This window comes from Monodon monoceros, unplaced genomic scaffold, assembly GCF_005190385.1.
Source record: "Monodon monoceros isolate NGI ecotype Baffin Bay Population unplaced genomic scaffold, NGI_Narwhal_1 Super_Scaffold_6, whole genome shotgun sequence".
NCBI lineage: Eukaryota > Metazoa > Chordata > Mammalia > Artiodactyla > Monodontidae > Monodon > Monodon monoceros.
This window is the reverse complement of record NW_021703783.1, coordinates 98529112-98542375: the sequence shown is the minus strand read 5'-3', so window position 1 is coordinate 98542375 and position 13264 is coordinate 98529112.

Below are 13264 nucleotides of genomic sequence, written 5' to 3'. Positions count from 1 at the left end.
GCAGACCCCTCCCTGGCTGCTAGGGGGAATGGGGTGTCTTGTTACTGCTCCTCACACGGCCCTCACTGACCTGTGGCAGTGGGAGGCGGCCTCTATTCCGCTGAGTGGTGGTGAAGATCCTGACCCACTCGTTAGGCCTTCCCTGACACCATCCCTTTGGGGAGCAGGAGAGGTTTCTCACTACCACTGGGTGGATGTGGGGCTCCTCCCTGACACTGGGAGGTGGAGAGGTAGGGATTTCCCTACTCGGCCTTTTGGGTGTGACCCCAGTGGGGTGGAGGAAGTGTTGGGATGCCTTCTTACAACCAGGAAGAGAGGAAGTCTGCAATCTCTTCTCATCCTTTGCTGGCACAGGTGAGGCTATGGCCACAGTTTTTACTATGGTTCTTGCTGCAATAGAGCAGTTATCATCTGAAATGTTTCTGTCTTTCTAGCCTACTCCCTCCTGTTCTTTGGGGCTTTTTGTCTGAGCCTGATGGTGTTTCTGGGTTGTCAGCTTCTCCAGTCTGGGACATATGAGCCAAAACAAAGCCCAGGAACACATTGCAGTTTTGCTTTCTCAGTCCCGAGGTCCCTAGCCAGTCTGTCTTCTCTCTACCTTTCAGAATTATATTGTGTTTGTTTTATATATGATCACCAGGATATGTATGTGTTCTTAGCAGGAGGAATAAGAACAATTGTGCCTACTCCATGTTTCTGGAAGTGAAGCTTCCTCTTTCGGCTTCCCTTAAGATTTATCTTAATCTCTGCCTTGAAGCAATTTGATTTTGATATTCTTTGGTGTAATTTCCTTCATGTTTCTTGGGGTTCTTTGAGCACTTGGGGTTCTTTGAGCTTCTTGGATCTGTGGGTTTATAGTTTTCATCAAAACAAAAATTTTTTCCAGCTGTTATTTCTTTAACTATTTTTTCATCCTTCCACTGTCTTGTCTTTTGGGGTCTCCAATTGTATGTATATTAGCTTTCTTGGAGCTGTCCCACAGCCTGACAATGCTCTGCTTAATTTTAAGTTGTTTCTGTGGATGTGTCCTCAAGTTTATTAAGCATTTTTCCTTCAGCATTTAGTCTGCTGTTAAACCTTTATGGAATACTTTTCATATAAGACATCATAGTTTTTAATTTCATCTGGGATTTGGTTTGATTTGGGAGATATTTTTATCTTTCATGTCTCTATTGAACATAATCTTTCCTCTAGCTCTTCTGACATATAGACCATAGTTATAATTACCATTTTAATAAACTTGTTCACTAATTCTTTTATCTTTATCAACTCTGGGTCTGTTTTTGTTGACTGATATTTCTTCTCACTACCAAGTCAAACTTCTTCTGAGTTCTGTACTGAAGACTCTGTAAGTTGTGTGATCTTCTACTCTGGCTGGTGGGAATGGAAACCCTTCCTGCCCTGTGTGAGCTTTGGGGATTGTTTTTGCTGATTCTCGCATTTTCCTCCCACTGTGTTGGGTAGTTTCTTCACATGCTTGTGTGGATCAGTAGTCAGTCTGAAAGGGAAGTTTCTTTACTTCTCCTGAGTTTTCTTTCTGACACTGTGCCCTGCAAACTCTGGCTGCCTTGGCCTCTCTGCATGACCAGTCCCATCTCCTTGACTCCAGGAGCTGGCCATAGAAACCAACAGAATGTGTCTCAGGACTTCTTCTGTCTTGGTACAGAAAGAAGTCAGTGAGAGGCAGAGTGACAGGCAAGGAAAGAGTTTATTAGAATAGGATGCTTGTGAGAAGTACAAGCAGGCAGGCAAGGGAATGCTGCCCCAAGAGCTTAGTTGGCTACAGTTTTATAATCAAAGGAAGAATGGGGAGGGGGAGAAGATCACCTTCTTCCTCATTCTTTTTTTTTTTTAAATGGGGATATATGTATACATATAGCTGATTCACTTTTTTATACAGCAGAAATTAACACACCATTGTAAAGCAATTATACTCCAATAAAGGTGTTAAAAAATAAAAAAAGAAAAGAAAAGAAATGCGTTAAACAAAAGTGTGACAGAACTTCAGCTAAGTGATTGGAAGGTAGGAAGAATGGGGGCAAATGAATAGGCCACTGGCCTGACTAACCCAAGACGTCTTCAAAGGCAGCACTAGAGTTCTGAAAGACTTGGGTGTACCTTGTGTAAAGCCGACAAAACTCCATAAGTGGAGGGAATATCATGGATAGGAAGTAGAAATCAGCTAAAGCTATTTATTGAGTGTCAATTGTGTCATATGTCAGTCACTAGAAGAACATGAAGTAAAGATACTATTGTTATAAACTAGTAGGAAAGATTACATGTTCTCATGGAAAAAAAAAAAAAAGACAACCATGTAGTAACAGATGCCAAATACAAGTAGATGCCAAATATTGTAGTGAAAACGAATACCTAGTTACAGAAGGAAGGCTGAATTAAATGGGAGGGACTTTGAAGTGGGATCAGGGCCTAACATGACAGAGAGAAAAGGAGAGATACTGTATAACTCAGAGATAAAATCTGGGGACAATGGGAATTTGCTGGGAACAGAAGGATCATGATAGGATGGTGATGAATATGTTGCTGCTGGTGAAGATGAGTTTATTTATTTATTATTTTTTTATTCTTATTAGTCATCCATTTTATACACATCAGTATATACATGTCAATCCCAATCTCCCAAATCATCACACCACCACCCACACCCCTGCTATTTTCTCCCCTTGGTGTCCATACGTTTCTTCTCTACATCTGTGTCTCAATTTCTGCCCTGCAAACAGGTTCGTCTGTACCATTTTTCTAGGTTCCACATGTATACGTTAATATACGATATTTGTTTTTCTCTTTCTGACTTACTTCACTCTGTACGACAGTCTCTAGATCCATCCACATCTCTACAAATGACCCAATTTCATTCCTTTTTATGGCTGAGTAATATTCCACTGTATATATGTACCACATCTTCTTTATCCATTCATCTGTTGATGGGCATTTAGGTTGCTTCCATGACCTGGCTATTGTAAATAGTGCTTTAGTGAACATTGGGGTGCGTGTGTCTTTTTGAATTACAGTTTTCTCAGGGTATATACCCAGTAGTGGGATTGCTGGGTCATATGGTAATTCTATTTTTAGTTTTTTAAGGAACCTCCATAGTGCTCTCCATAGTGGCTGTATCAATTTACATTCCCACCAACAGTGCAAGATTGTTCCCATTTCTCCAGACTCTCTCCAGCATTTGCTGTTTGTAGATTTTCTGATGAAGCCCATTCTAACTGGTGTGAGGTGATACCTCATTGTAGTTTTCATTTGCATTTCTCTAAGAATTAGTGATGTTGAGCAGCTTTTCATATGCTTCTTGGCCATCTGTATGTCTTCTTTAAAGAAATGTCTATTTAGGTCTTCTGCCCATTTTTGGATTGAGTTGTTTGTTTTTTTAATATTGAGCTGCATGAGCTGTTTATATATTTTGGAGATTAATCCTGTGTCTGTTGATTCATTTGCAAATATTTTCTCTCATTCTGAGGGTTGTCTTTTCATCTTGTTTCCTTTGCTCTGCAAAAACTTTTAAGCTTCATTAGTCCCATTGGTTTATTTTTGCTTTTATTTCCATTCTTTTAGGAGGTGGATCAAAAAAGATCTTGCTGTGATTTATGTCAAAGAGGGTTCTTCCTATGTTTTCCTCTAAGAGTTTTATAGTGTTCAGTCTTATATTTAGGTCTCTAATCCATTTTGAGTTTATTTTTGTGTATGGTGTTAGGGAGTGTTCTAATGTCATTCTATTACACGTAGCTGTCCAGTTTTCCCAGCACCACTTATTGAAGAGACTCTCTTTTCTCTATTGTATATCCTTGCCTCCTTTTTCATTGATTAGTTGACCATAGGTGCATGGGTTTATCTCTGGGCTTTCTATCTTGTTCCATTGATCTATATTTCTGTTTTTGTGCCAGTACCATATTGTCTTGATTACTGCAGCTTTGTAGTATAGTCTGAAGTCAGAGAGTCTGATTCCTCCAGCTCTGCTTTTTTCCCTCAAGACTGCTTTGGCTATTTGGGGTCTTTTGTGTCTCCATACAAATTTTAAGATTTTTTGTTCTAGTTCTGTAAAAACTACCATTGGTAATTTGATAGGGATTGCATTGAATCTGTAGATTGCTGTGGGTAGTATAGTCATTTTCACAGTATTGATTCTTCCAATCCAAGAACATGGTATATATCTCCATCTGTTTGTATCCTCTTTAATTTCTTTCATCAGTGTCTTATAATTTTCTGCATACAGGTCTTTTGTCTCCCTAGGTAAGTTTATTCCTAGGTATTTTATTATTTTTGTTGCAATGGTAAATGGGAGTGTTTCCTTAATTTCTCTTTCAGATTTTTCATCATTAGTATATAGGAATGCAAGAGATTTCTGTGCATTAATTTTGTATCCTGCAACTTTATCAAATTCATTGATTAGCTCTAGTGGTTTTCAGGTGGCATCTTTAGGATTCTCTGTGTATACTATCATGTCATCTGCAAACAGTGACAGTTTTATTTCTTCTTTTCCAATTTGTATTCATTTTATTTCTTTTTCTTCTCTGATTGCCGTGGCTAGGACTTCCAAAGCTATGTTGAATAATAGTGGTGAGAATGGACATCCTTGTCTTTTTCCTGATCTTAGAGGAAATGCTTTCAGTTTTTCAGCATTGAGAATGATGTTTGCTGTGGGTTTGTCATATATGGCCTTTATTATGTTGATGTAGGTTCCCTCTATGCCCACTTTCTGGAGAGTTTTTATCATAAATGAGTGTTGAATTTTGTCAATAGCTTTTTCTGCATCTATTAAAATGATCATATGGTTTTTATTCTTCAATTTGTTAATGTGGTGTATCACATTGATTGATTTGTATATATTGAAGAATCCTTGCATCCCTGGGATAAATCCCACTTGATCATGGTGTATGATCCTTTTAATGTGTTGTTGAATTCTGTTTCCTAGTATTTTGTTGAGGATTTTTGCATCTGTATTCATCAGTGATATTGGTCTGTAATTTTCTTTTTTTTTTTGTAGTATCTTTGTCTGGTTTAGGTATCAGGGTGATTGTGGCCTCATAGAATGAGTTTGGGAGTGTTCCTTCCTCTGCAATTTTTTTGGAAGTGTTTGAGAAGGATGGGTGTTAGCTATTCTCTAAATGTTTGATAGAATTCACCTGTGAAGCCCTCTGGTCCTGGACTTTTGTTTGTTGGAAGATTTTTAATCACAGTTTCAATTTCATTACTTGTGATTGGTCTGTTCATATTTTCTATTTCTTCCTGGTTCAGTCTTGGAAGGTTATACCATTCTAAGAATTTGTCCATTTCTTCCAGATTGTCCATTTTATTGGCGTAGAGTTGCCTGTAGTAGTCTCTTAGGATGTTTTGTATTTCTGTGATGTCTGTTGTAACTTCTCGTTTTTCATTTCTAATTTTATTGATTTGAGTCCTCTTCCTCTTTTTCTTGATGAGTCTAATGGTTTATCAATTTTGTTTTTCTTCTCAAAGAACCAGCTTTTAGTTTTATTGATCTTTGCTATTGTTTTCTTTGTTTCTATTTCATTTATTTCTGCTCTGATTTTTATGATTTCTTTCCTTCTGCTAACTTTAGGTTTTGTTTGTTCTTCTTTCTCTAGTTCCTTTAGGCGTAAGGTTAGATTGTTTATTTGAGATTTTTCTTGTTTCTTGAGGTAGGCTTGTATAGCTATAAACTTCCCTCTTAGAACTGCTTTTGCTGCCTCCCATAGGTTTTTGATCGTCGTGTTTTCATTGTCCTTTTTCTCTAGGTATTTTTTGATTTCCTCTTTGATTTCTTCAGTGATGTCTTGGTTATTTAGTAACGTATTGTTTAGCCTCCATGTGTTTTTGTTTTTTATGATTTTTTCCCTGTAATTCATTTCTAATCTCATAGTGTTGTGGTCAGAAAAGATGCTTGATATGATTTCAATTTTCTTAAGTTTATTGAGGCTTGATTTGTGACCCAAGATGTGATCTATCCTGGAGAATGTTCCATGCACACTTGAGAAGAAATTGTAATCTGCTGTTTTTGGATGGAATGTCCTATAAATATCAATTAAATCTATCTGGTCTATTGTGTCATTTAAAGCTGTGTTTCCTTCTTAATTTTCTGCTTGGATGATCTGTCCATTGGTGTAAGTGAGGTGTTAAAGTCACCCAATATTATTGAGTTACTGTTGATTTCCTCTTTTATAACTGTTAGCAGTTGCCTTATGTATTGAGGTGCTCCTATGTTAGGTGCATATATATTTATAATTGTTATATCTTCTTCTTGGATTAATCCCTTGATCATTATGTAGTGTCCTTCCTTGTCTCTTATAACATTCTTTATTTTAAAGTCTATTTTATCTGATATGAGTATTGTTACTCCAGCTTTCTTTTGATTTCCATTTGCCTGGAATATCTTTTTCCATCCCCTCATTTTCATTCTGTATGTGTCCCTAGGTCTGAAGTGGGTCTCTTGTAGACAGCATATATATATGGGTCTTGTTTTTGTATCCATTCAGCAAGCCTGTGTCTTTTGGTTGGAGCATTTAATCCATTCACATTTAAGGTAACTATTGATATGTATGCCCCTATGACCATTTTCTTAATTGTTTTGTGTTTGTTTCTGTAGGTCCTTTTCTTCTCTTGTGTTTCCCACTTAGAGACCTTCCTTTAGCATTTGTTGTAGAGCTGGTTTGGTGGTGCTGAATTCTCTTAGCTTTTACTTGTTTGTAAAGCTTTTGATTTCTCCATTGAATCTGAATGAGATCCTTGCTGGGTAGAGTAATCTTGGTTGTAGGTTCTTCCCTTTCGTCACCTTAAGTATATCATGCCACTCCCTTCTGGCTTGTAGAGTTTCTGCTGAGAAATCAGCTGTTAACCTTATGGAAGTTCCCTTGTATGTTATTTGTCATTTTTCCCTTGCTGCTTTCAATAATTTTCTTTGTCTTTAATTTTTGCCCACTTGATTACTATGTGTCTCGCCATGTTTCTCCTTGGGTTTATCCTGTATGGGACTCTCTGTGCTTCCTGGACTTGGGTGGCTATTTCCTTTCCCATGTTAGGGAAGTTTTCAACTATAATATCTTCAAATATTTTCTCGGGTCCTTTCTCTCTCTCTTCTCCTCCTAGGACCCCTATAACACGAATGTTGTTGTGTTTAATGTTGTCCCAGTTGTCTCTTAGGCTGTCTTCATTTCTTTTTATTCTTTTTTCTTTATTCTGTTCCACAGCAGTGAATTCCACCATTCTGTCTTCCAGGTCACTTATCCCTTCTTCTGCCTCAGTTATTGTGCTATTGATTCCTTCTAGTGTAGTTTTCATTTCAGTTATTGTATTGTTTATCTCTGTTTGTTTGTTCTTTAATTCTTCTAGTCTTTGTTAAACGTTTCTTGCATCTTCTCGAGCTTTGCTTCCATTCTTTTTCTGAGGTCCTGGGTAATCTTCACTATCATTAGTCTGAATTGTTTTTCTGGAAGGTTGCCTATGTCCACTTCATTTAGTTGTTTTTCTGGGGTTTTATCTTGTTCATTCATCTGGTACATAGCCCTCTGCCTTTTCATCTTGTCTATCTTTCTGTGAATGTGGTTCTTCCTTATTCTTGAGTAGACGTCAAGCTTCCATCATCAACTCCTCTTCCACATCAGACAGGGGAGTTTTCTTGTCTCTACATGGTCAAGCCAGGACTGTCATGGCACAATGAAAATGAGCAAAAAGGCAGTAACATATACTAAAATATGGTAAATCATCTCAGATTTCAGTATAATGTCACCCTTTCCTTATTTTGTTTTTAGTGCACACAGAAGAGAGTGTCCTAGGAATCATTAACTTTCTGAGCTCACTGGGAAGGGCGTGGGTCTCATTTTACCATTGTTTTATTGTTTGTGGGCATGTCTCATGCTTCTGTTGCATGGTTTTGTTGCTAAACAAGCCTGCTTGGTTTTGTGGTTAAGGTAACGTGCTTTCTTGAGTAATCATTAACTTACAGGCATCCCCCATACTTTTTTCTATTTACAGTCCAGTAGTGGGATTAACTATTTAATCACATACTTTGTCCCTTTACTCTGTCCCTATCAGCCGGGACGCATGCTCCCTGGCTCAGCCTGGAAACTCCTCCTGGGGTAGCCTCAGCAGCCACAGTCTGACCATGTGGGTTTCCCATCTCTCAGGAATCACCATCCAGGACTTCCTGAGACCCAATGTCTTTAAAACCACGTTCCACACATTTTATCCAGTTTTTCAGTCGTTGTATGTGGGAAGGTTAATCTGGTCCCTGTTGCTCCATCATGAGCATAACCAGAAACTCCTGGTCATTGATGTAAATACAGCATACCAATGCTCTCAGTCAGTTCCTGACTTCCCCAAGCCCGAGAAATTCAGGACAGCAATCCTGGAGTCTTGTGGGCCTGGGGATTTAACACTGCTTCACTCAGAGGCTCAGGGAAATACACTCTGCGATTCATTTTGAAAAGTATACAACAGAAACGGGGGCGGGCATGCAGTGGTGGCACAGAACCCCGTCAAAGCCAACACTGGGGACAGAACACTGGCTTGGCTTTGCCTAGTCTAGTTTATAGCTTTCTGCTAATGGCAGTGATGCCAGGGTCATCTTGGAATCACACAGAGAGCTTTAGGATAGACATTCCTGGGAGAAATCTTGTTACCATAGGAATGAGAACACTGGGTGTAACAATCTCTTGATGGGTTGATTAAGACCTGATGTCTTCTGGTCTTCTGTAGCTTTGATGCCTCCGAACCATCTTCTCTATGGCTGTGATAGTAGGAGCTCTTTGCTCACTCCCTGTTCTAAAATATTAGGTGGCTCTTGCCCCAAAACATAAATCTGATCTTATTTTTGGCCTTTAATAGCTTTCTCAATCTACATTTCCATCATCACCTCCTAATGCTTTCCTCATATCTCTTGCAAATTCTTTATTCTCGGCCTCTGGGAAAACATTGGTAATTTTCTCATTTATCTTTCTTGCCATTTAGAATGGCTGCATAGAATGCTGTACTGTTACCACACACTGATTTCCAGTGTTCCTCCAGCTTTGCACGTACTTGAGAACTGAGGGTAAACACCTACCCTGGGGAGGGCACAGACCTACATCCAGTTCTAAATAATGAACATACTGCTGGGTTGAGTGAGGGTGCAGTCGCTAGCTGGGAGCTCAGGATGAGATGAGGAGTTATCCCTGTGGCTGGTCCCCAGTACATCCTGCCCATGGCTCACTTATGGCCCGCAGCTCTGCAGGTGAGAACAAGATTTCCTTTGAGAGAGGGAGCTTTGAGCCTTAGGCCACACATGGGGGTCATTGGCCAGCCCAGCGTCATTCTAGAGGAGGGTTTCAGGGAGAAGGAGATAATGGTCTGTACACTGAGTGGGTAAATTAGTGAGGTGGAGGCACCCCAGAACAGGGATGGTAGAATGCATGCTTGGGGACAAACACCCAGATAGGACATCCTCCCAAAGCTTGGCCGGGCTAGGAAGCCAAATCCAGCTGGAATCAGAACACAAAAACATTCAATGTGATGTTTGCTTAGAGCGGACCAGAGGCCAGTGTAGCCCACGTCCTGGCTGAGCTGAGTCTTTAGTAATAGTAATAGCAATTTTGACAGCAGTCATAATAATTTCAGCCAAACTTCACTTCCCTAAATAGGAAGCATTTTCTTAGACACTATTACATTTCATTTCATCCTCTGAGGGTTACCCAACCTTCATTTTCTTTTTATTCTAAATTCCATTTATTATATGCATACTTTACAAATAATCATTAAGGTACATCATTTATTTTTCTAAATGCTTAATTTTTATTTCTTTTCTTTATTCCCCTTTCACTATCCTCCTTACACCCCCAATATCCACTTCCCCCCCGAACTTCAACGCTAGGAAATCCATGGTATCTAGTCTTCCAAATACGGGTGTATATTTTATATATATATATATATATATATATATATATATATCCCCACACATGCATGCGTGCACACTCATCACATGACTGTCACATGCACAAATGAGCAGTGCATGTATATGTAAATACACATACGCATATAGACCCCCATACATGATGTGCAGCCTTTATATTGTGTCATTGTTTTGCAGTAATGAATTTTATCAAACATGCCTTTCAGCATCTTGCTTTTCAAGCTCGGTAATGCCTTGTCAATGGCCTGGCAGGGCTCCGGTTTACTCTCCTGAATGACTGCTTACTGCTCCACATTGTGAATTTCCACAAAGCTATTTACTTGCAAGTTTCTGTTTCGACCCTTCCATGTGAACATGAATGCCTTTGAATGTGAACTTTGTAGCAGCTGCACGCGCTTTTCTATTAAAAAGAACGATAATCGCACTTAGGTTTTGTTTTTCTTCTTAAAGATAAAACTTCAGAGAGCCCTGGTGTAAAAATACAAAATTCATAAAATTCATGATGAGTTCAGAAATCAAGCGGAGTTTGCAAAGCAGCAGCTCAGTGAATTGGAAGAAGTTCCAAATCCCTTTGAAATGCAACTTTTAAGAATTCAGACTGTGCAGGGTCTAGGAAAGTTAGGGCTGATGCTTTTTTTTTTTTTTTTTTTGGTCTCTCTCTGTTTCTGAACTTCAAACCATTTTAAGAAGCTGTAAATTATCTTTCCCCTTGGTAACATCTACTTAGCTCCTACTATGTCCGTAGCTGTGTTGCGGGCTGGCGGGAGAGAGACAGTCTCAGGCCCAGCACAGATGCACCTGTGGTCAGGGGATGCGGGACATGCATCCTTGCTGAGGTCTGAAGGTCCTGATGAGGGAGTCGGGCACCGCCAAGCACCTTCATCTTCCCCGGGTCCTGGGGAGTCAGCCTTCCGAGAACAGATGCCCTCCCGCCCTCAAGGAGCTTGGTGTCTCCTGAGAAACAGGCTCTCTCTGGGCCCGTGGGTGCTGTTCCAGAAGCACTCGTGGGCAACGGTACAAAGTTCCATCGGGTGGGGATGACGTTCGTGCCTCGGTGGACACCACGGGGTCAGAAGGAGGGGGAAACAGACCACTGCAAGCCAAGCAGGATGGAGTCTCACCCTTTGTTATCTCACTCAGATGCCTCCCAGGGCACTGAGGGTAAAGCCCAGAGTACCCGTGGAGGTAGATCAGAAGGCAAAGGGCAGTGCGCCTCTGTCCCTGGCCACCCCCTCTCGCCTGTTCCCTGACCTGAGTCACTCAGCCTCCTCTCTGTTGCTCTATACCCCCAGCTCCTTCCTGTCCACTGATTCTCATTTTATGTTTCTGACCTTTTATGTTTGCAGCCATGTGATAGGAACATGGGGACCCTATTCGCCCTGGTCCCCCACCCCACCATATGCACAATTTTGGAGGTGTGGTGTCTACAAAAGCAAAATGCTGAACCGACAATTTCGCTTCACGGTTAAATTGCATGATCAGGAACATCAGGATGAGAGACAAGTGACTCTGACACCACATCAATAAGAAATGAGATGGAAATCCAGGAGGACGTGCCGTTCTCCACTTCCAGAGAAGCACTGAGGAAAGCTGGAGTCGTGGGGCTCTCCTCTGACACAGCTGAACAGCCGTGGGGCAAGTTAACCTTCACCCAGAGGGTCAGCGAGGGGCCTGAGCCCGTCACTCCCCAAGACCCCCAGGACCCAAGGTGGGCTCTGGAGGCCAAGTTGTCAGCCATCTCTTAATGTGGTAACAAGATGCTGAGTAAATGAAGGTCACACAGGTGAGGGGCTCTGTCTGTGGTCTTTTCCCATTGCCAAGGTTGAACCTCATGGACTTGCAATAGTCAAGCTAGGAATTGCCAGTGTCATAGGGCTCAACAAAATATTCCTTTATCCATGATTGATTTTCCCCAGAAACTCTGCTGTGATGCTCCCAGAATAACATGCGAGCCTGATGATGCAGTGATAGTTGACCCCCTCAAACCTGCTTGCTTTCCAAAGCACCCTGAAAATCAGGTGGGGAAACCCCAGAAAGGAATGTAGGATCAGCACCCCCCCACCAAGGTGGTATCCAAATGTGGAGGATCCTCAGGTGGTGGCTCTGCACAGAGCATAGGATCATCTCATGGTCGGCTATATTTAAGCCCAAAATAAGGCATTGGAGGGGGAGGAGTTGCTTAGCTGTAAGAATGGGGTGGTGGTTTGGGTGCAGAAACTTAGATTTGGGTGAACTAGAGATTGCCAACACCCCACAGTGATTCTTTCACCCAGCAGTCGGAGGACCTCAGCACAACCCCTGATGGACACCAGCCCTGCTCCTCAAGGCAATGGTCTATGAGCAGCACGGCAGGGGTCACCCGTTACACCCAGTGCAATCACCATTCACCCAGGCCCGCCCAGTTGATCGACCACTGTCTCCCGTCCACCCTGACCTCCTCAGGAGTCTGCTGGTCATCCCCACTCTCCATCTCCCCGGACACCTCCACCTCCTGTGTGGTGTCCTGTCCCGAGACCAACACAGCAGCCTTCTAAGCACCATCCTGCCTCTGTGGCTGGACCTCCTTGCCACCAGGTTTCCCCAGGCCCCTGCAGGGGCATCTGGCCACAGTGCCCCAGGCAGAATTGGGGAGTGGCCAGGACTCTAGGTGCTGGGTTGGATCTGGACTCCACGCCCACCGCCTCTGTGATGTCAAGTGCATCACCTGACCCTTTGTGTCCCATCTCCTCACCTGTGGAATAACAGCATTTACCTCCTGGGGTTGCACTGGGATTCAAGTTGATTAAAATGTCAAATGCTGTGCAGGGCATGGTGAGCATCCCAGAAACGTCCACTCCTGGCATTTACGCGCATTCACTGAAGCCCTGGTCGCAGGCACTTTGTGAGGGTCAAACAGCAGCTCTGCTGCCGGGAACCCCTGGGCTCCCAGGATGAAGGGAGAACTCCTGTAGAGCTCTAGAGCTTTGGGCCCAGCTCCCCCATGTTCCAGCCACACAGAACTTCTGCTCTTCCCAGAGGAATCTCATCTCCCTTCCAGGAGAGCCTGTTGACCTCAAGTGGGATTTCATCTTGCAGAAGGAGTCTTCTTTCAGGTCCTTCTATGGATGCCCAGCCCCAAGGATTTTACCCGTGGGTAGGAGTTTTCATCTGGCTGGCAACACCATGTCCCTTGAAGAACCCACAGTTGGCTGTTTCTGTCCACAATTGTGCAGCTACCCTCCTCTGCTCCTTTTCTGTTTTCAAACATGAGGTATATGTTACCTCTGTGTCTTGGCAGATGGGAGCAGATGAGATTATCAAGCAGAATAGGGGACCCTGGGCACCAGAAACGAGTAATAGGGGATTGAGGGCCTGATTAGAGATGCT